The sequence below is a fragment of the Bos taurus genome, chromosome 11 (genome assembly GCF_002263795.3).
Source record: "Bos taurus isolate L1 Dominette 01449 registration number 42190680 breed Hereford chromosome 11, ARS-UCD2.0, whole genome shotgun sequence".
NCBI lineage: Eukaryota > Metazoa > Chordata > Mammalia > Artiodactyla > Bovidae > Bos > Bos taurus.
The window spans coordinates 4,153,922-4,176,669 of NC_037338.1; the positions used below are offsets into that span (position 1 = coordinate 4,153,922).

General features: G+C 50.1%; 1 protein-coding gene across 3 annotated transcripts in view; it reads right to left on the minus strand.

Annotated features, from left to right (window-relative positions):
- The window catches only part of CRACDL (CRACD like), a 130,415-nt gene extending 113,916 nt beyond the window's left edge, over positions 1–16,499 (minus strand). Inside the window, exons 1-2 of one of the 3 annotated variants that reach the window (XM_024999295.2) lie at positions 16,412–16,499; positions 16,113–16,251 (exon numbers count right to left, since the gene is read on the minus strand). The gene's annotated coding sequence lies outside the window, so the exon portion shown is untranslated. Of the gene's footprint in view, positions 1–15,430; positions 16,064–16,112; positions 16,252–16,411 lie in introns of those variants that run through there. The other 2 variants (XM_010809797.4, XM_010809796.4) reach the window with 2 other exon arrangements.
- Positions 16,500–22,748: the final 6,249 nt, after the last annotated feature.

Below are 22,748 nucleotides of genomic sequence, written 5' to 3' on the forward strand. Positions count from 1 at the left end.
GTCCCATCTGCCTCGGGCCAGATACTTCCTCCAACTGGAGGTGCTTCTTACTGTAGAAATGACCCTCACTCCATAGTCTGATTTCATCAATAATGTTGTTGTTTGGCTGCTAGGTCATGTCCAACTCTGTGCGACCCCATGAACTGTAGCCCACCAGTCTCCTCTTCCAGGCAAGAATACCAGAGTGGGCTGCCATTTCCTTCTCCAGGGAATCTCCCCAATGCATGGATCAAACCTGAGTCTCCTGCACTGGCAGGCTGATTCTTTACCACCGAGCCACTAGAGAAGCCCAGTGCCCCCCACTGCCAAAAGAATACTTCATTGCATATTAAAGGCTGCTAAGAGAGTAGATCTTAAAAGTTCTCATTACATAAAAGCATGGAATAACGATGTATGTATAAAAATGTATGGTAGCGAATGTTAACAAGAGTTATTGTGATCACTTTGAAATATATACAAATATTGAATCATTATGTTGTATACCTGAAACTAACGTGTCACTTATACCTCAATTTAAAAATAAGCACAAAATAAATAAGATAAAATATTAGGAATTAAAAAAAAAATTTCCACTGGGTTTGCACCTTATGGAGGAGCCCTTACTCCCGTCTACTTTGGTGCTCCATCAGGGGACGCCGGGAAGGCCCGGCCCACAGTGCCGCGTGCTGACAAACAGTGAAGGAAGCTGGAGACGGCACCTCGGTGCGGAGAGGCCAAAAGGAAGAACGACTGCCAGCGGACAGGGAGGCCTCTGGGGCTGAGCACAAAGCAGAGCTTGTGTCTCTTCAGAGCAGATGGGGTGCAGGCCAGCCCGCATGCCTGGAATCTCCCCAGACAAGGTCCTGGGCTCCTCCCTCCCACAGCAAAGTGGGAGCTCTGGTCTGAGTAATCAGATCTGCCCAACCACGGCCCAGACACGCTCAGGTGAAGGCCAAGGCTTTCAGGCTAGGCCACAGGGCAGGTCCACGGGCAAAGCTTGTCCACACAAAGTCCAGTCCCACCCAGACCTCCTTAGTCAGCCGGGTAGGTGAGGCCAGGGCAGCCACAAGCAGGCTGATACCAAGACCACGAACCCAGGCTGGCTGATACCCAGGCCAGCGCCTTCCACCTCTTTGGCCTCCCTTGAATGAGGTGACATGGACAAGCAAAGGAGAAGGAAACATTTGACAATGGCTGGAGGCTGGGCACTGGGCTAGGAAGGCTCCTGACATGCACAGTCTAATTCAGTTACTGCCCCAACTTACAGATGAGGAAACACATTCAGAGGTGCAGTCACAGCCCCAAGTGACCAGCCTGGAACCAGAACCAAAAAAAAAAAAAAATCCCATAATTGAGAAATACAATCTCCTCTGGTTTAGCTAAGATTCTGAAGGGCCTAAGAGTGCCAGGTGTGTCTATCCCAATGACACTGAAGCCTCAGGCACCCAAGCACTTGGTCCTGAGCCTGAGAAACAAGGGTTGTTTGCCTTCATCAAATGGGCTACAGCCAAGCTTTGGAGGCAAGGTGGCAGGGTCGTCTCAGGGTCCCTGCTTTTTCTCCAGGCCCTTTCTACACCTGGGCGTGGGTAAGCCAAGCCACTGAGCAGCTCCATCCTGCCTGGGTCAGCCCCGCCTCTGTGACTCTGCTGAGGCAGCTCCCAGGGTCAGCAGGTCCCTTGTCCCACTCCCAAACACTGCACTGTGACTTCTGGGGTGCTAAGCACTTCTGCCTTTGTGGGTCCCTTCCTCGATTTAAAAACCTCCTTTAAATATATTTTACAATTTGTTGCTGTTGTTTAGTCACTAAGTAGTGTCCAACTCTTTGGGATCCCATGGACTGTGGCCCACCAGGCTCCTCTGTCCATGGGATTTCCCAGGCAAGAATACTGGAGTGGGTTGCCATTCCCTTCTCTAGGGGATCTGCTGCTTGGCAAGTGGATTCTTTACCACTGAGCCACCAAGGAAGCCCATATTTTACAACTGCATTGATATAAAGGTGAATATATTATTGTATATTAAAACATCTTCTTTAACCTAAAGTTTGTGTTTTCCTTCTGATTTAAAAGATTAAAACATTTTGGGGACTTTGTTGGTAGTCCAGTGGTTAAGAATCCACCTGCCAACAGAGGGCACAGGTTGAACCCTGGTCCAGCAACTAAGCTCCCACGTGCTGAGTGGCAACTGAGCCTGTGGGCCACAGCCTGTGAGCCCGAGCCCCACCTACTGAAGCCTGAGCACCCAGAGTCGTGCTCTGCAACAGAGAAGCCACTGCAACGAGAAGCCCGCACACGCAACGAGACAGTGGCCTCTGCTCACCGCAACTAGAGAAAAGCCTCACACAGCGACAAAGACCCAGTGCAGCCAAAAAAAATTTTTTTTAATTTCTTTAATTAAAAAAAGGAAAAGAAATGAAGACATGTTGTGGCCCCTAGAACTATCATGGACCCTCAGAACCATGTGTCCACTGGGCCAGTGGGCCCGGCCCCACCATGAGCCCCACAGGGTTCCCTGGACTCTCCCCACGGAACCCGGCTTCCAGCACGGCCAGGGTCTCTAGGACCCAGAACCCACACGCCCCACCCCGGAGGGTCTGCTGCCCTCACCCATCACATTCAGTGCCCTTACGCTGATATCCTGATGCTGTGTCGACTGAGTGCCACGTGCTTGTGACCCCAAAGACTGTAACCTGCCAGGCTCCTCTGTTCGTGGGGACTCTCCAGGCAAGAATACTGGAGTGCGTAGCCTATCCCTTTTCCAGGGGATTTTCCCAACCCAGGAATTGAACCAGGGTCTCCTGCATTGCAGGTGGATTCCTTACCAGCTGACCTACCAGGGAAGCCCATGAGCGCCATGAACCTCAATAAATGTGTATTGAAGGAACGGGAACAGAGTGATTAGCAGGGAATTTTTATTAGTGGGACTACTAAATGAACCAATAGGTTGGTCTGAGAAGCTTTTGCCTGATTTTCTTGGCTCCATATATCATATTCAAATTGGTCTGACACTCAGCTCCCTCACAGGTCAATAGGCCAAGACGGCCTGTGAGCCAGAGCTGCTGAGAGAAGCATGTGTCTGCAAGGGTCTCAGAGCCTTCTGTCGGGTCCAGGTGAAAACAGTGGGGCCCACGGTGCCTCATGGTCACTAAGTGACCACAGCAGCCTGTACATTTCTAATCCTAAAGCTCTTCTGGGCTGTGACACTCCAGACCCTTTGGAAGTGAGTGTGGTAGCTGATGCTCAGGGACTGCTTTCTAAAAAATAAATCCTGGGAATTCCCTGGTTTGTCCAGTGGTTAGGACTCGGTGCTTTTACTGCTGGGGGCCTGGGTTTGATCCTTGATTGGGGAACTAAGGTCCTGCAAGCCACGTGGCATCACAAATAAATAAAGCCTGACACAGAGAAAACTAAGCAGTAATTAATAATTGGAATTTTAGTATTATTTAGCCTAGTACATCTTTTAAATTTGTCTTCATGTTCAGTTACAACTCTTTTAGACTGCATTTTCTTAAATCATGTTTTTTTTTTTTAATTTAAGGTTGTTCAGTTGCTAAATAGTGTCCAACTCTTTTGCAACTCCATGGACTATATAGTCTGCCAGGCTCCTTTGTCCAAGGGATTTTCCAGGCAAGAATACTGCTTGTCCTAAAAAGGAAACTCTTGGGTGTAGAAAACTACACTTTTGTCTTATAGCAGGAGTGGAGCTTCATCCACTGCAGAAGCACAATGAGCCCAAGCACCCCCTGGTGGAACCTCCTGAAATTACAAGCAAAATACCCAAGAGGAAAAAGCAAACTGCCAAAGGGCATTTCTACTTTTTTGAAAGCCTATAAACAAATGAAATCTCCAAACACAAATCCTCAGTTCTTTACATGTGAATCCCTGACGGACAAGAATTATCTATAAATGGCATCAATATTATGTCACATACATACACAGGTTATTATTTTTAAATACATGTAAAAAAGTAGTCAAAGTGTTAGTTGCTCAGTTGTATCCAACTTTTTGTGACCCCATGGACTGTAGCCCTCCAGGCTCCTCTGTCCATGGGGATTCTCCAGGCAAGAATACTAGAGTGAGCTGCCATGCCCTCCTCCGGGGGATCTTCCCCACCCAGGGACTGAACCTGGGACTCCTGTGTCGCCTGCACTGGCAGGTATGTTCTTTACCACTAGTGCCACCTGGGAAGCCCTTAAATACATGAAGATGTGATCAATAAAATCAGTCATCCAGATGAGCCTCAAAATTCATACTGTCTTTTTGTTTATATATATTTTCCTCATCGATATACTGATATACTAAAAATGTAGTTGCTGTCATGTAGAACGTTTCTCTACTTGTTCAGTGTTACAAAGGGACCCTCCTACTCAGAAAAACCAGGAACTCTGGCTTTAGGGGAGAACTGACAGCCTTTAAGAAACCAAACTCCACGGCTGGCCATCCTGGATGTTGTGTCTTAAAGTGAAATTCAGATGGGAATTCCACTCTGATGGACAGGAGCTTAAACTGCAACTTTGCACACAAGACTATATGGCCATGAGAAGAGCAAAGAACTGCTGTAATATCATGTTGATGTTACAACAGAAGTGTTTATGTGGGAATTGGGATGGAACAAGAACAGATGATGTTTGGGCAGTATCTGCTCCCTCAGCCAATCCTGCCAGCACATGGTGAACAGTTCACTTGGGATTGCCCCCTGGAGCCAGAGAGACTCGAGAGGCAGCCACCCTGATGCCACCCAACCACTGATGTGGTGCTGAGACAGGGGTCCTGGCCTCCCGAGCTCTGGAGCCCTTCGCCACCCCCAGGTTTCAGGTGGTCACACCCACTAGGGGTCCCCGGATGGAGAAAGGCACACATCACGTCTGCCTCCTGAGCTTTGGGTTCCTCACTTCCAAACAGGGATAGTCCTCTATATTCTTTAAAGCTGTAGCAAGAACCAGTGGGATCATGTAATTCCTTACATACCCAAGAGTGCCTGGAGCACAGCCCAGGCTCAGCTACCTGGGGCTCCAGTTCGTTCAGGTTTTATCCCCTCCGATGGCACGTTACAGGCACCAGGACTCCAGCTGTTCCACACGACGGCCCTCAGTGGTGGGGGGCTTGTCACATCCCCATTTTCCAGACGGGAACAGAGGTGCTGAGAGGCCTCACGGCTGGAGAACAGGAGAGTCAGACTTTGCAACCAGAGCTCCCAGTCATGAGGTCTTGCTCAATTTTAACTGGAATGTTTTAACATTAAAAGAGAGTGGGAGAGGGGGAGAGTGGGCTTCTCTGGTGGCTCAGTGGTAAAGAATCCACCTGCCAATGAAGGGGACACTGGTTCAGTCCCTGATCCGGGAAGATTCCACATGCTGTGGATCAACTAAACCCGTGAATCGCAACTCCTGAGTCCATGTCCCACAACTACGGAAGCCCATGCATCCCAGAGCCTGTGCTCTGCAACAAAAGAAGTCACCACAATGAGAATCCCGAGCACCACAGCTGGAGAAGAGCCCCCACTCACCGAAACTAAAGAGAAGCCCGAGCAACGACAAAGACCCAGCGCAGCCAAAAATAAATAAATAAATAACTGTGATAAGAGAGAGACAGAAGTGAGGCTTAATTACAATAACACAGCCTTTCTAACTCACTCTCGTCCACTGGTCACAAGATATCTGCCACTTTCACCAAACTGCCTTTGCTTCTTACAACAGCCCTGCAGGAAAGGGAGCCCAAGGCCCACGGGGTCAGCCTGGCTCCCAGCCACCTCCCCTGCTTTGCTGTCCTGCAGAAGCCGCTGCAGGTGGTGGAGACAGGAGAGAAAAAGGAGGGTCCCCAGGGGCTCCAGTTCTGGGTAGGAATCAGGGAGGTGACTGGGGAGAGGTGCCCAGACCTTGTGCACACCCCGGGGGGTAATTTGCCCGAGAATGTTCACTCCCACTGAGTGAAACCCTGGAAGGACACTTCCTGGCCATTTCTAAGCTAACAGTTCCAGACAGGTTAGAACAGGCGATGAGGAGAGGACATCGGGTTCAGATCCCCAGTCCACGGCCCGGCAGTCGCGGTGAGGCTCTGTGCCTGTGTGCTCCTCTGGAAAACGGGGATGAAAACGAGGGCACGGGGCAATTCTGGCAGTACCTGGAGAACCAGCTAATGAGCAAAGGGCCTATTTCCAGGGGGAAATCATCTCCTGAGGGGTTTCCCAGGTAGCTCAGTAGTAAAGAATCTGCCTACGAATACAGGAGACGCGGGTTCGATCCCTGGGCTGGGAAGATCCCGGAGAAGGGCATGGCAGCCCCCTCCAGCATTCTCGCCTGGAGAATCCCACGGACAGAGGAGCCGGCGGGCCACAGTCTAGGGCGAGACTGAGCACGTGCACATCCTGAGGGGAGAGACTGAGGGAGCTCACACCTCTGCGGCTCACTAGCTGAGGTGCCCTGGCCAAGTTCCTCGATTTTTCTGGGCCTCAGTGTCCTTCTCTGTAAACTGCACAAGGTGATCGTAAGGACTGAATGAGACGCTGCAGATGAAAGACCCAAAATGATGCGTAACAGGCTTCGACACCACCTTTTGGTGGGAAAGAGACTGTTCCAATCACACACAGACTCACACTTCAGTAACCATTGAAAGCACGAGGTTGGGGAGGGGGTCGTGCAATGCGCAGCCTGAACTGTCCAGTGATTATATGCCTTACACACAAAATTCAGACTCTCACTGTATGTGCTTAGAAAAAACTGAAAGAAAAACATCTGTTGCCACTAAAACAATTATTTCAGTGTACTTCCTAATACACAATCAACGTACAACCCCCTAAAATTAAAGAACGGCAAATATCTATCACGTATAAGTCATAGAAAGCAGGTGCTGTTGAAAGCTAAGGCACATCATTTGGGATAGTGTGAATCACTGTTATTTTTGCTTTTTTTTTTAAAAAAAAAAAGACCAGGAGGAGGACTTCCCTGGCAGTCCAGTGGTTAAGAATCCGCCTGCCAATGCAGGGGACAGGATTCTATCCCTGGTCGGGGGACTAAGAATCACACCTGCCACGGAGCAACTAAACCCGTGAGCCACAACCACGGAAGCCTGAGCACAGCAACAAAGACCCAGCAGAGCCAAAAAAAAAAAAAGGAAAATAATACATAAAAAACATGGGTTCTTTGATGCGCCTTGCTGACAGCATGACCTGCTGGGTGCTCCAAGGGCTAGCTCCCACCTGGAGTTAGGGGGCCAGGCTCCCTCCTCACCACCCCCCAACCCCAGAGCTTTCAGCTAGGGGGCATCAGCTCGTTTTAAACAATGCTTGTCTAATGAGAGGCAAGGACCACGAAGGGCAGAGGACCTGTCGAGGGTTAGGAGAGCATGCACCCCCAGGTTGGTGGCTACCCACTGCTGTCACCCAAACCCCCTTACACCAGCCCCCTGGTGAACTCTGGGTTGCTAAGGACATAGTCTTTCCTGGAATCCTTCCTCAAGAATTCTTTCCTGGAACAACTGAAAATACAGAAACGACTCAGAGGGGGAGTTTGGAACTCTACAAACACCTGAATTCACACTAATTACACACAAAAGCCTGCTGGAAAAGGCAGGGAGAAACATGGTTCATACGTTACCTGCTGATCAATTATGGCTCATGGGAAAGATTGGCTGTTAGCACTAAGCTAACTCCTGCTTCCAACCCACGCCTGAGAGCTCAGGGCTGTTCAATGGGAGTGCGACATTGCCTGAAGGGGCAACACGACTCAGCGTTCCCCAACAAGAGAAAAGAACCAGACGCCCCCTGCCCCTACTCTGGCCCATGCCATCCTGCAGGCAGGCCTGGGGTCAGGGGGTTGATTTTCAAATAACTGGTCCATCTAAAAGGCAAGTCTACAGGAATTATTTCTATGTGGCTTCACCTTGAGATAGACACAGATATACAGATACAGATATATAATGGGCTTTTTTTTTTCCAATCCATTTGAAGCTCAGGCTGGGAAAGCTTCCAATCTGGTTTCTGAGAGAGAGCAGGAAGGGGGCTAGGGTCACGGCAAAAGAGCTCAGAAGAGAAGGGGACTGAAATGAAAACCTTATCTGGGAAATGACCTTGACATTCTCTGGAGAGGATGAATGACTGATTCTGCGAGGCAGGAACCAGGCCCTCAGAATCCAAGGCTAAATTCTGTGAATCTCACCTCTGTATGCATCAAATCAAAGACAAAATGTACAAATTATGAAGAAAAGAAAGAGAGAGAACGGTTGAGATACAGTTCACCCCACCTGGCTTGTTCACTGCCTGCTTGAGGCTGGAAAACCAAGACCTCACTTCCTAGCCTCTGTCCAGGCCATGCTGCCCACCTGGGAGAGTTCACTGTCCCGCTTTGTTAAGAGGCACCACGGTGGACACATCCGTTTTCCTATGGGGGGGTGTGGGGGGTGGTCCCAAAGCCTCGGCCGCAGTTTCAGGATGGACGCCGAGCCTCAGGGTGGATGCTGAGCCCCAGGGGGGACCCCCATCTCCTCTCCCCTGCCCCCCATGTGGTAGGTCTGGGGAGGGAGGCAGCTCCCAGCAGGACAGCCCTGCAGGTCTGGTTGGAGGCTGAGCTTTCAACAATTCTGTTATCTTTGAACTTCCTGCACTAAATTCTCTTCTGCTTAAAGGAACTGGAGCAAATCTTGAATAGCACAGACGCTGAAGACGCTGTTGACCAAAATACATGAAATCTCATGGGGAAAAAACTTCAGCGGGAAAAGACAGACAGACTTTGGGCAGGACATATCAAAGGAAGAGGCTTGTGTATACACAGGAAATCAGTCTTTCGAGAGGGACTTGGAAGGAACCAACCAGACAGATGTACAAAAGAGCACAGACAATGATCTTCATTCTCGTGGGGCTAAAGGACAAAAGGCTGAACATGGCCGAGGTACATGTCCATCCAACAGAGGGTGAGTAAATGGGGGCCACCCTCACCCTGGAGTCCTCTGCAGCCGGAAGAGTTGGTGCTACAGAAGTGTATCCAATAGCGTGGAGAAGAGACTCAACACATGAAAAGGTGGCCCAGGAAACAATGTAGACATTACTTCTCCGTATTAATTTATACTTTGTAAAAAACTTTTTATTTTGTATTGGGGCAGAGCTGATTAACAACGCTGTAGTAGTCTTAGGTGAGCAGCAGAGGGACTCTACCATACATACACACGTGTCCATTCTCCCCCAAACTCCCCTCCCGTCCAGGCTGCCACATAACACTGAGCAGAGTTCCCTGTGCTCTACAGCAGGTTCTTGTTGGTCATCCAACACAGCAGTGTGTACACGTCCATCCCAAACTCCCTAACTACCCCTTCTTCCCATTCTTCCCTACTGGCAACCATAACAACACCTACTCCTGTGAACACACGTGTATAGGCGTATCTGGCACAGCACGCACCAAGACCGGAAGGAGACGCTGCCCCAGATGTCACTGCTGCGCCTGCTCACGCTCTGCCTCCAGGTCTGCTGGATGGAAGAGACTGTCTGTGAAACGGCACCTGGCCTCGGGCCACCCGAGGGGGCAGCCAAAGGGCAGGCTGCCAGGACGGAGCCCAATCACAAGTCTGGTCAGGGCCCCAGATGGCAGGCAGGCTGGCCCCGAGCCAGGCTCGCCAACTTCCAGGCCTTTCCCGCTTGCCAGCCTGGCCAAGTCTTGTCTACAGTGCTTGCGCCGCCACTGAGAGACCCCGAGGTTGCCCATGAGCTGCTCCTAGTAACTGCAGCTCTAGAACGTGGTGCCCAATAAGCCGTGCTGACCAGAACCCCTTGATGCACAGACTCGCCTTTGCCCACGAAGGCCTGACACAGTGCCATGACACTCGCTAAGATGACATTGCTGAGTCTCGGAAAACAGGTGACTCACATTTGCAAGATGTTTTGTGTTCGTACATTAAGAATCCATTTACACCCTGAAAATACACTGGAAACGCTAATACGCTAAACGCTAAATAAGATGATTTAAAGATCTTTCCAAAGGCGCATACAGCTGACACCCAGCAACACACCAAATACACAGGGCTGAGTCTATCCCTGTGGAAATGACCCCAGGGCAAGGAGGGTGGATCACCAGGTGGAGTGGTGCAGGTTCAGACATTGAGTGGGTGGGGTTAAACTTCCAACAAACCCCATCCTCCTCCCGCTCCTCTCACTGAAGCTTCTAAGTCATGAATCTTCCACGCAGGAGAACCCAAGAGAAAGTTCCTGCTACCAGGCTGAAGAATTGATGCTTTCGAATGGTGGTGCTGGAGAAGACTCCTGAGAGTCCCCTGGACAGCAAGGAAATCAAACCTGTCAATCCTAAAGGAAATCAACCCTGAATATTCATTGGGAGGACTGATGCTGAAGCTCCAACATTTTGCCCACCAGATGCCAAGAGCCAACTCATTGGAAAAGACCCTGATGCTGGGAAAGATTGGGGGCAAGAGGAGAAGGAGGCAACAGAGGATGAGGTGGGTCGATGGCATCACCAACTCAACGGACATGAATTTGAGCAAACTCTGGCAGATGATGAAGGACAGGGAAGCCTGGCGTGCTGCAGTCCATGGGGTCATGAAGAGTTGGACACGACTGAGCGCCTGAACAACAACCACTCCTTGGGGAGCATGGTGGGAGGAAGAATGAATAATTAAGCAGGCAAGCTGATGGAACATGGGGGTGAGGAGTGAAGTATCCAACCCAGGTTAGAAGAGCCGGTGCCAGTGGAGACCAGCTCGCTGCACTTGCCACATGGGTTGCAGAGCCCTGAAGGGAACTCAAGTGACCCAGGTCAGAGCCCCCACGCCCACTACACCTGCCCCAGCACCCATGAGGTACTGAGGCTGTGCCTGGCCCCAGAGCTGCACATAGAGCAAGAGCCGAGCCGAGAGCAGTCTGCACAGGCTCGGAGCAGCGTGTCCGGAAAGGACAGTAAACAGGATGAAGGACTCTCATAAGATAGGTTAAGTAGAGACAAACACTCAGTAAGGAGAGCACGTGTGCATGCAACATAGGGAGGTGTGGAAGGACGGACAGACACCTGATATTCATGAGATGCTAAATATACCCAGGTCACTGGGCAGTAAATATTCATGATACACTCAGTGCTGAAAAGGTACTAAATATTCACAATATATTCATCCACAGGAGACTAAACATACGACAGGGCCTTGATATGGACTGTAATTCCGTCACCCACGGGCGACATGCAACGTGGTCCTCTGAGCCACCACCGTCTGTCATGCTCATCAGCCGGCCACAGATGCGGCAGGGCAAAACTGGCCCTGCATCTCGCCTGCAGAACAAGTGTGTGTATGCGTGTGTGGGCGCAGGGGGTGACTGGTCCAGGGCACTTCCTGTCAGTAGCCTGGCTGCTAGTACTTGTAACCATGTTAGCGGGAAAAGCTGACACTGCAGAGGGACACAGAGCATGCGAGCCCTGTGTGCCCTGGGGCTCAGGAGCCGGGCAGATCCCACCTGCTTGCACGCTCCCTACCTCTGTTACCTGTCCCCTCTCTCTGCCCTGGCTCCTCACTTGAAACTGCATCAAGCTCATTTCCTACCTAGAGGAGGAAATGGCAACCCACTCCAGTATTCTTGCCTGGGAAATCCCACAGACAGAGGAGCCTGGCGGGCTACAGTCCATGGGGTCACAAGAGAGTCGGACACAACCGAGCACAATAAGGTAATTCCCAACAGGACCTCTACCACTAGCCCTGCTCAGCAGTGCTCTACACAGCAGACCTGCTCGTTGTCCTGGATCACCATCAGCTCTCAGACCCTTCATTGCTTTAGGATCCTTTATCAGGGGGTCTTATGTGAGTAGTGTTAGTCGCTCAGTCCGTGTGACTCTTTGCAACCCCATGAACTGCAGCCCGCCAGGCTCCTCTGTCCACGGAATTCCTCAGGCAAGAATACTAAAGTGAGTTGCCATTCCCTTCCCCAGGGGATCTTCCTGACCCAGGGATTGAACCCAGGTCTCCTGCATTGCAGTTCGATTCTTTACCATCTGGGCCACCAGGGAAGCCCCTAGGGGGTCCTAATCAGGGATCAAAATAAATACCTTTTTGCTTATTAAGAAAGACAATGGTAGAGTAACCACTACAAATAATTCATGAGGCATTTTCTCCGCTGATACAGGATCTCAAGTGATGCTGGTATGCGTGAATCCCCACCCCCATGCTATGGGGTCACAGGGACTCTAGGTGGCAGAGTGGAAACCAGAGCCCTGACTGCCCCCCTCAACTGGACCACTTGCTTTAAGAAAGCAAAACACCTCTCACATTTTCACGACCCCCAACTCAAGCCAGCCATTCTGAGAGTAATTTCTTGGGAAACTCGCACACCTGACCTAAGGCTTCTGCTGCCTCCCACAGATGTGAGAATCTGGGGACAGAAAAAAAAAAAAAGAGACTACTGTCTGGACCCCAGAGGTGAGTGGGTATTCCAGAAGTTCTCAAACTTCATACATTCAAAAGCCCATCCCACACCGGGGCTAGGAAGACACTTGAGCAAATAAACAACATCCTACTCCTCACCTTTCAAAAGGCTCTTTAGCAATTTCTTTCACAGACAGCTTAATCATAAGAAACATATCTGGGAGCTCTTCCTACCCAGATCTGCACAGGAACAGTGCCAGTGTCCACAAGGAGCCGACACAGGTAGGGGTGTCCCTGGTTGCATGGCCACCCCTGTCCGATCATTTCTTGTCAATCTGCCACTAAATTCGCTGACCATTCCCTGGGATCTACTGGTTAGTGTCCTGCTGAGCTCAGGGTTATGGGTCATAGCATATTAAAGCAATACAAAGGATGCTACAGTAATTCCTTAGAATCATCGACGTGCCTTAAGGACCATTTACCTGACCTGAAACTTTGAAATGCGCTTCCGGGTGCAGATAACTGAGAATAACAGGACTGGATGAGAATTCCTCTGATTTCCATTCAGCTGGGGGAAAATGCCAGGCATTTAGAATGCTGACCGTGACTATGGTCCAATGTACAGATACAGGTACCCTGACAACAAAAGGGATAAGCCTGACACCAGGAAGAGTTAACTAAGAGGTGAGCCCCAAAAGACCACTCCTGGGGAGTCTTCTGTCTTTATGGACTCAAGAGGTCCTTCCCAGTGGGAAGAAGAGATAGTAAGGAAGTTTGGGATGGACAGGTACACATGCTATATTTAAAATGGTTAACCAACACAGACCTACTGTATAGCACAGGGAACTCTGCTTAATGTTATTTGGCAGCCTGGGTGGGAGGGGAGTTTGGGGGAGAATGGATACATGTATATGTATGAGTCCCTGTGCTGTTCACCAGAAACCGTCACAACATCGTTCATCAGCTATAACCCAATACAAACTAAAAAGTTAAAAAAAAAAAAAAGAAGAAGAAGTCCTCCCCATGGGAAGTTCTCTTTAATCTCACATGTGGCTGAGTCTTAATGTTACTTAAAGTCCCTTCTCCTCTGAGAAGCCCTCCCTGACCACTTTGCCTTCTACCCACAAAGTGTGAACAAAACCCAGGACTTGTGAAGGGCTAATCAAGTTCTCCAAACAATTCCTAAGGATCCTGAAAAATCAATTACAACTTGGATTTTTCGGTATTTTTCCTGCCGCTTTTGATAAATGCCAAGCTTACAGTGGATCGTTCTGATGATGAAGCAGCAGCGGCATAAACAGCACGATCGTTTGGAAAACACCAAAGCATATGAACCTGGTCTACTGCGCTGGGCTCGGAGTGTGTAGGCAGACAACTCTTCTGTCCTCCAACCACCAAAGCTTCAAAGCTACTCTTTCCCCATCTCCTCCCCATCCCTGACTGGTAACTCCAACAGGCCCTACAGTCTTTCCGGTCTTTTTCAGGCAATAAGAAGTCCAGGGCAGATAATGGAGGTTGACTTGCCCAGAAGACGGGGGGATGGGGGAAGGGAATTTCTGGTCTGTTTCCCCAGTTTGCTGCCCCCCAGCTTCCTTCCCACATCTCCAGGGTGCATCTGGTTTCTCCAGGGAGGGGAGGAATTAAGATATACAAGTTGCTGAAATTCCCTCTACACATCAAGAGCTTTACTCTAAGCCCCCATGTCCAGAGGACAGGAGATACAACCTAAGAAAGATTCCTGCCTTTCATGTCAAAAAAAGAAAGCTCTTCCGATACAGGGAGAGAGGAACCTGGAGCCCCCAGCCCCTTTACACCCAGCCTGGAAGAGAGAGGTTAGTGAGGGAAGAAAAACCCCAGGGGGATTGAGAGGGACATGGAAGGCTGGGGGGAGTTTGTCCTGCTTATGGCTAGGAACACAGGACCGCTCAGACTAGGGCTATTCCACACAAACTGGGCAGGTTCCCAGATGCCCAGCAGGGACCTGTTGAAGACACAGGGTGAGGAGACCTCAGGGCCAGATGCAGGAGCCTGTGGCCTCACTCCAGGGACAGCTGGCTGGACAATGCTCAATGGAAACAGGAAAAGGAGGCTCAGTGGTGGGAAACCCATCAGATGACAGCAAGAAGCCACGCTCCCCACACCTTGAAGTGCTGCAACCTTCTCCTGGAGCCCAGAGACTACCTGCCCCAGAGAGTGGGCCCCAGACAGTGACCTGGAGAGACGGAGACTGACTTTCCGGGGACTAAGCTGCTTTAAGCTAGATACCGACTCAGATAAAATCCTTTGAATTAGGCTCAGGAAAATCACAATCAGGACCTAGGACTAGACATATCAAAAGGGAGCCAAAGTCCCTTGTTCAGGGCAGCGAAATTAAGTTCACCTAAAAATGTAAGTTGACCTAAAAAACTCTGCACATCCCAAGGAGGAGGCTGGTGACCTTCAGCCCTCCACAATAAACCCCGGGCAAGAAACATCTCCACTCGGATCGAAAGGCTCAGGGTCTCCATGCAACACAAGCAGAGCTTATAAGCGTGTCTGTGCACAGGCACGTAGCTAACCTCCCCAGGAAGAGCGGATGGCTGCAAGCTTGCCCAGGCAAACCCAGCCTACTGTGCCACCTCAGAAAACTTACCCTCCAGAGGGCAATGCACCTTCACCCACAGTCTCATTTAACCCCCTGAGCTGGCGACCGGCACTCCCTTTCTGCTAAGTCAAACCAAGACTCATCAAGCTTCGGTGACCGGCTCAAGATCACCAAGCTGAACAACAATATGAATAGGACACCCACCCTTCCCTGAGCCCGAGGGGTCTGGTCCCACGCAGTGGCCATATGCTGTGTGTGAGCCGGGCAGCAGCCTTGCAGGTGCCACTTTTTAATTTGTTCATTGAGGACAGCTGCTCAGAGAAGCTAAGAAACTTGACCAGGAGGCAAGTCTGGACCAAGGGAGGCCCTCGCTCCAGGCACAACATTTCAGGGAGTACCAAAGACTCCTGAAGACAAACGGTACAATGGACTGTTTCAAAACATCAAAATGAACACAGAATCCACACTGCACAAAACACATCACAGTTTTAAATAAAGACAGGATCTGTAGTACTGATTTTTCTTCTACCTTAGCCTCCAATATGGCTCAGCACAACACTGGGGCAGAGAGAAGAAACCAGCCCCGCTCAGTCCTCCACAGGCCCCACAGTCAGGGACCGCTGATGTGACTGCACAGACTCTAGAAATGCTGCTCCCCACAATCCTACCGCCTCACATGGCTCTAAGGAGTGATCACGGCGCTCCATCATCCCAGGTGTGAGCTCCAGGGAGACCAGGGTCTAAACAGATTCTATTCCACGGTCACGTGCCCGAATTATGTAAATGAAGGAAGCGTGCCGGCTGGAATAGGGAGTGGGGATATTTTAAGCTATCAGTTGAGGAAGGTGTGGGGTGGGCGCTCAGAGGCTCACACAGCTGCTCGTCTCCCACTTGATAGATTTATGGCTCAAAATTAAGTATTCAGCAGGGACACCGTGCCAGCTGCCGCTTGTACCGACACGAGTCTAACCCCAACGGTGGTATTCCTTTACACTTTGCATTTCCAAAGCCAAAGCCTGGTTGGTAACTAGTCCACTGGAGTAACCACTCAGGCTTTGCTCACTGTTCACCTCGTATTAACGCCCCATCTGAGAGGAAACGTCCGTTCAACAAATAGGTGTTGATTAAAAATGTGAGCATTTCTTAGATCAACCCCAGAACCCCTCAATGGCAACCAAAGCCTAAAACGTGTATAACAAATAAAGCATTACCTGAAGCAGAAGAGTTAACGACCGTCCACTCCTCTCCCCTGCCGCGGCCTCTGGCGCCAGAAGGCACCGACACTTCGTCCACCAACAACTTCCCCCGGACACACCGACTCCCCTCGTCGTGTGTTTTCTGAGGCGTCACCTCACGATTCAAAGTTAAGTCCGGCGAAGTCAGCAAAGGGAAACTTCGGGCACTTGGGGGAGCGCGTCCGGCCGGACTCGGCCGCGGGGAGGGCGCTCCGTCCGCGTGGCTGAGGGGGTCCCCGGCTCCGAAACCCCCGCCCCAGTCCCAGCCCCGGTACCTGCACGGGAGCGCGGGCGGCTCCGCGAAGCGCCGGAGGCTCTGGGTCCGCGGGGTGGGGGCGGCGGGGCCCCGGGAGCGCGGACGCGCGGCCCTCACGCGGCGCAGCAGGTGGCCGCCCGGCCTCGCCGCCGCCGCCGGTCGGGGGCCCGAGACCCGGGCGCGGGCGCGGGCGCGGGCACGACCCTCCGGCGCCGGCGCTGGCGCTCGCCGGGCCTCGGGCGCGCTCCCCGGCCCGGGCGCGCCGGCTCGGCTCTGCGGCTCTCCGCACGGCGGGGGCGGACGCCGCTCCCCTCTTCTCGCTCCGCTCGCTCTCCCGCCGCGCGCACCTCCCCCGCGGCGCGCCGCTCCCGCCGCCCGGCCGCGCTGGGCCGCGAGCTCGTGGGGGTGGCGCCCGCGGGCCCGGCTGCCGGCGGGGAGCCCCCTCACCAGCCCACGGAGACCCCGCCTAAGCCGGCCCGTGCGGGGGCGCTGTCGGAGCTCAGGGCCTGGCGTACCCCCTCTTCCCCGCCTCCCCCAGACGACCCCGACGGTCCCGTGGACGAGGTGCCCCCGCTCCGCGCCCCAGCGGCCCCGACTGCACCCTAGTCTTCAGGGGTCACCTGAGGGCTCCGCTGCCCGACGGCGCTAGGCTTGGGATGCTCATCACCCGCCTCGCCAAGCCGGCCACGGGCCGGAGGGAGGGCGCCGCGAGTGGGAATTGTGTGTTTGAGTAAAAGTAAAAGTTGTTTTCTATATAACCTTGTGTGTCCGGGGAGTCTCCAGGCTAATTCGTGGGATGAATCATTGTTGTGACACTGCAAACGGGGAAGAAAGGCTGCCAGCGGCCTCGCAGCCTCTCCTTACTTTCTTGTGGAGACCCGCCGGTCCAGGTAAGGAGATTGGTAAGGAAACGTGCTGGCCTCGGACGGTCGCTCAGCGGCGACCAGAGAGCTGGCCCGGAAGCCTGGGCCTGCCAGTCACACAGCCCCAGACGCCCCCGCCCCGGCCCCGTGCCTACAGAGCAGGGAGCTTAACCTGCAGGGAGGTAAGACCCACGTGAATTGTGACCCACAGGGAACGGAGGCCACTGCTGCTGACCCTTGAGAAGCTTCCATGCCAGCTAGAAGAGCTCATGCTAGTAGCACATCGATTGATGACCAACGTCTGAGTCTTCAGCTATGTTGGCGACTTTATATGGGCACACTCGGAATCTGCAACACATTTTAGGTGGTGGGTTTGGGGATTTTCCCTGCGGGCACTGAAGACCCAAGAAGCTCGTGTTTGTACCTCTATCTGCAAAGAGCCAGGGGAGAAGCTTGGAAGGGTCTCTCTCCACTCTTGGCTTTAACTGGAGCAAAATCCCAAATAAAAGCGTCAGAGGCAGGGTAAGGAGGTTAAGGGGCTTCCGAGGTGGTGCAGTGGTAAAGAACCTACCTGCAATGCAGGAGACATGGGTTCGGTCCCTGGATCGGGTAGATCCCTTGGCGGAGGAAATGGTAACCCACTCCAGTATTCTTGCCTGGAAAATTTCATGTACAGAGGAGCCTGGCGGGCTACATACAACCCATGGGGTCATAAAGAGTTGGACGCGCTGAAAGCAACTGAGCACCTCAGGGCACAGAAAGAAGTTAAAGACAGATCGCAGTTATTTGAGCAAATAAAGAGAAGTTTACTTATGAAAATAAAATTTGTATAATCCCTTTGGAATAAACCATTCTCTTAAAAACCCCTTTTGCTGTTAAGTGCTTTAAATTTCCTGTGTGGAAGGAATAAAAATATATTGTGAATCAGTCTATAGCCCCCCAGTTTAATAACCTGCACTCACAATGGACAGGTGACTCATGAAGATAAGAGACAAGGACTCAGTTAGGGGGGTGTGTGCTTTTTTGAGAATCCTCAAACTACACTGAACAACTACAAATAAGCCTGCACCCCCTTTTCTTCTCTCCCACCTTGAGCCTCTGCTCCTTGCTGTTAAAAATTACATTTATTTGTTGTAACTCCTAAATATTTACTGACTCCATAAATCGCCTTTCTAAGTAAGGATTTCATTTGTTTCTGTAGTATCTTAAACTTCTGGCTTTATTTGTGTGTGCTGTGGGTGGCTTTTGAAGTTCCTAGGGGTTTTGAGAGGACAAAACCCAAAGTTCCTGGTGATTAGTTAAGGCTGAGAAAGAACATGGTGTCAACACCCAAAATAGAAAGGGTAGGGGAACTTTGTGAACATGTTAGAAAAATGGGAAAATATCCGGTCCTGGTAGAGCAAGCTTTAAAAGTGTTGAAAGGAAGAATGCACTCCCCCTTCCTCAGCCCCCAGAGCTCCTCCAGTGCCCTTCAAGGGAGCTCTTTTCCTCTGTAATGCCTCTTGGACCAAACCTTGAAGCCAGGTTGAGAAAAGGCTAAAATGTCAGTAACCATTTGCCAACGGTTTCAAGGAAACAGCCCCCACGTAGAGTTTCTGGAATCTTGCACAGACAACCATAAAGCAAAGAGCAGAGGGTTGGTTTTTTTTTTTTTTTTTTTTCTGGAACTCCAGAAAAATCTCGCTCATCTATCCCTGAACGCTCCCTCCTGGGGAAGGAGAACCTCACTGATAAGGCAAAAGAAAGAGCTAAAGCTGTGCTATCTCAGGACTTCCCTGGTGGTCCAGTGGTGAAGACTTTGTCTTCCAATGCAAGGGCGTGTGAGTTCGATCCCTGGTTGGGGAGCTATGATCCCACATGCCTCACAGTCAAAAAACCAAAACATGAAACAAAAACAATATGGTAACAAATTCATTAAAAAACTTCAAAAGTGGTCCGTATCAATCAGTGAATATGTTGCATATCATTTGGGAATGCATTTCTATCAAACAAGACCTACTATTATCCCATCTTACAGAAGAGGCACTGCTGTCATCTCTCTGTTGTGGGGAAATAAGGTGGGTGCCCAAGGTCAGGCAGGAAGGAAGTGGCAGAGCCAGGATTTGAACCCACAGTCTGCAGTCCTGGCACTGAATAGGCTGCCTTTCTGCTGTGTGTACTCAGTCCTTCAGTCGTGTCCAACTCTGCGACCCTGTGGACTGTAGCCCACCAGGCTCCTCTGTCTGTGGGATTTTCCAGCCAAGAATACTTGAGCAGGTTGCCATTTCTTCCTCCAGGGGATCTTCCTGACCCAGGAATCGGATCGGTGTCTCCTGCATCTCCTGTGTCTCCTTGCAGTGGCAGGAGGATTCTTTACCAGTGCGCCTTCTGGGAAGCCTACCTTTCTACCAATGGTACCTAATGCTGCAAACTGAAAATGCTTTAAAAAGAAAGGACATTCACCATTCTCCACTCTCAGGAAGAAGCACCTTTTGGAATCTCAGAAAGAAAGATTATTTAAGTCTAGTCTGCTCTCTACTGAATAATCACAGACCAGAGGGCTGTCACTGGTGGGATGGAGAAGGGGGTCTGCCAGAGGCGCCAGGCTCAGTAGCCCAGGATGGTACCGAGAGACTCTTCTGCAGGAAACGGCTTCACCCCAGGCTTCTGCTCTGGGGTCTTCATAAGACACTTGTTCTGCCTGTTTCCCCTTGGGTTTCAAAATACAGACACCCCCCCGCCGCCCCCCCGCATCGGGCCGGATGAGGATTGGAGTCAAGGACCAGTCGGGAGCCATCTAGCCAAAAAAGATGTCAACTTTCTCATGACAACAAGCCCGTTGCCTGGGTGGGCCTTGATGACAGAAGTGGAATTGAACTGCCTCACTGTCCTCCTTCCTGCTCACATGGCATCATCGGCCACCACACACCCAGTTGGGTACGTTTTTGTCCACACAATCAAGCAGCTTCATGCATTTGTGCATTTTCGCTCTAACTAGTGATTAACAATTTTCAAGACCAATACAAGAGTCAAAAGGCTCTGTCTTGAAATCATACCTTTATTTCAGTGGTTCAGAATGTTTTTTCATAAATGTACAAAACATTTTATTTTGTAAATTAGATGTCACGTTAAGAGACCAAGTGGGCTTATGTTCAGAACAAGTTCAGGGAATTCTGATTTTTTCCCAGATGGAATGTTTTGTCCTAATGTAGATAATATTTATCCTTTTGGGCAGTTCATTGATCTGTAGGAAGGTATTTCAGGTTTAGTGACGCAGGGATATTTGATAATTCTGGCTTAGCATTAGCTGGAGCTGGGAGGTTACACTTCTGCTAGAAATTTATCATGGATGACAAGTTTCATAAAATCTTACAGTCTCAGTTCAGTTCAGTTCAGTCACTCAGTCGTGTCCGACTCTTTGTGACCCCATGAATCACAGCACGCCAGGCCTCCCTGTCCATTACCAACTCCCGGAGTTCACTCAAACTCACGTCCATCGAGTCAGTGATGCCATCCAGCCGTCTCATCCTCTGTCGTCCCCTTCTCCTCCTGCCCTCAATCCCTCCCAGCATCAGGGTCTTTTCCAATGAGTCAACTCTTCACATGAGGTGGCCAAAGTATTAGAGTTTCAGCTTCAGCATCAGTCTTTGCAATGAACACCCAGGACTGATCTCCTTTAGGATGGACTGGTTGGATCTCCTTGCAGTCCAAGGGACTCTCAAGAGTCTTCTCCAACACCATAGTTCAAAAGCATCAATTCTTCAGTGCTCAGCTTTCTTCACAGCCCAACTCTCACATCCATACATGACCACTGGAAAAACCACAGCCTTGACTAGATGGACCTTTGTTGGTGAAGTAATGTCTCTGCTTTTTATGCTATCTAGGTTGGTCATAACTTTCCTTCCAAGGAGTAAGCATCTTTTAATTTCATGGCTGCAGTCACCATCTGCACTGATTTTGGAGCCCCCCAAAATAAAGTCTGACACTGTTTCCACTGTTTCCCCATCTATTTGCCATGAAGTGATGGGACCAGATGCCATGATCTTCGTTTTCTGAATGTTGAGCTTTAAGACAACTTTTTCACTCTCCACTTTCACTTTCATCAAGAGGCTTTTTAGTTCCTCTTCACTTTCTGCCATAAGGGTGGTGTCATCTGCATATCTGAGGTGATTGATATTTCTCCCAGCAATCTTGATTCCGGCTTGTGCTTCTTCCAGCCCAGTGATTCTCATGATGTCCTCTGCATAGAAGTTAAATAAGCAGGGTGACAATATACAGCCTTGACGTACTCCTTTTCCTATTTGGAACCAGTCTGTTGTTCCATGTCCAGTTCTAACTGTTGCTTCCTGACCTGATATAGGTTTCTCAAGAGGCAGGTCAGGTGGTCTGGTATTCCCATCTCTTTCTGAATTTTCCACAGTTTATTGTGATCCACACAAAGGCTTTGGCATAGTCAATAAAGCAGAAATAAATGCTTTTCTGGAACTCTCTTGCTTTTTCCATGATCTAGCGGATGTTGGCAATTTGATCTCTGGTTCCTCTGCATTTTCTAAAACCAGCTTGAACATCTGGAAGTTCACGGTTCACGTATACAGTCTCAGGGTGGGCTAACTCTTGCCAGTGGTTTTTGCTGCTGTTGTTTGCAGGATCTGGACTTGTTTTTATTTTCTCCTGTATAACTGACCTAAAGGACACACATCTCTGTATTTAGCTTGAATTCTCAGTTACATATCATTTCTCTCATGCAACCATCATCCACATCAAGATCTAGAATATTCTTAGCACCCTGGGACGCTTTCTTGTACCCTTCTGCAGTCAGTGTACTCACCTAAGCTAACCACTATTCCATGTTCTATTACCACAGATTAGTGACCTGTGGTGTTAAGGCTCAGGAATAGGTATATGTAGACTGACACAGTATGTCTTCTTTTGTATCTGACTTCTGTTATTCAACATGATGTCTGTGAGATTCATCCATGTTGTATCAGCTCATTCCTTTTGCGTTGCTGCATAGTACTCCACTGTTTGGGTATACCACAACTTACCCATTCTACTCTTCTTAGGCATTTGGATTGTTTTCAAGCTTGGTATGTTATAATGCATCTGCTATTAACATTCTCATATATGTTTTGGTGGGCATAAGCACTCAGTTTTGCTGGTTATTATCCAAGAGTGGAATCCTGGATCATAAGACATATGTAGGTTCAACTTTAGTACATACTACCAAACATTTTCCTGGAGTGGTTGGACCATTTCACATGACCGTGATAAACACACAAGTTTCAGTTTCTCCACATCCTTGTGTATATGGTATTGTCAATCTCTTTTAGTCATTCCAGTGTTGTAGTGGTATCTCATTGTGGTTTTAATTTTCATTGCTCTAATAACTAATGACGAGCATCTTTTCATTGGCTGTTTTGATATCCTATTTCTGAAGTGCTTACTCAAGTCTTTGGCTCCTCTATTGGACTATCTTTTACTTACATAGCAGTAGGAATTCTTTATATATTCTAG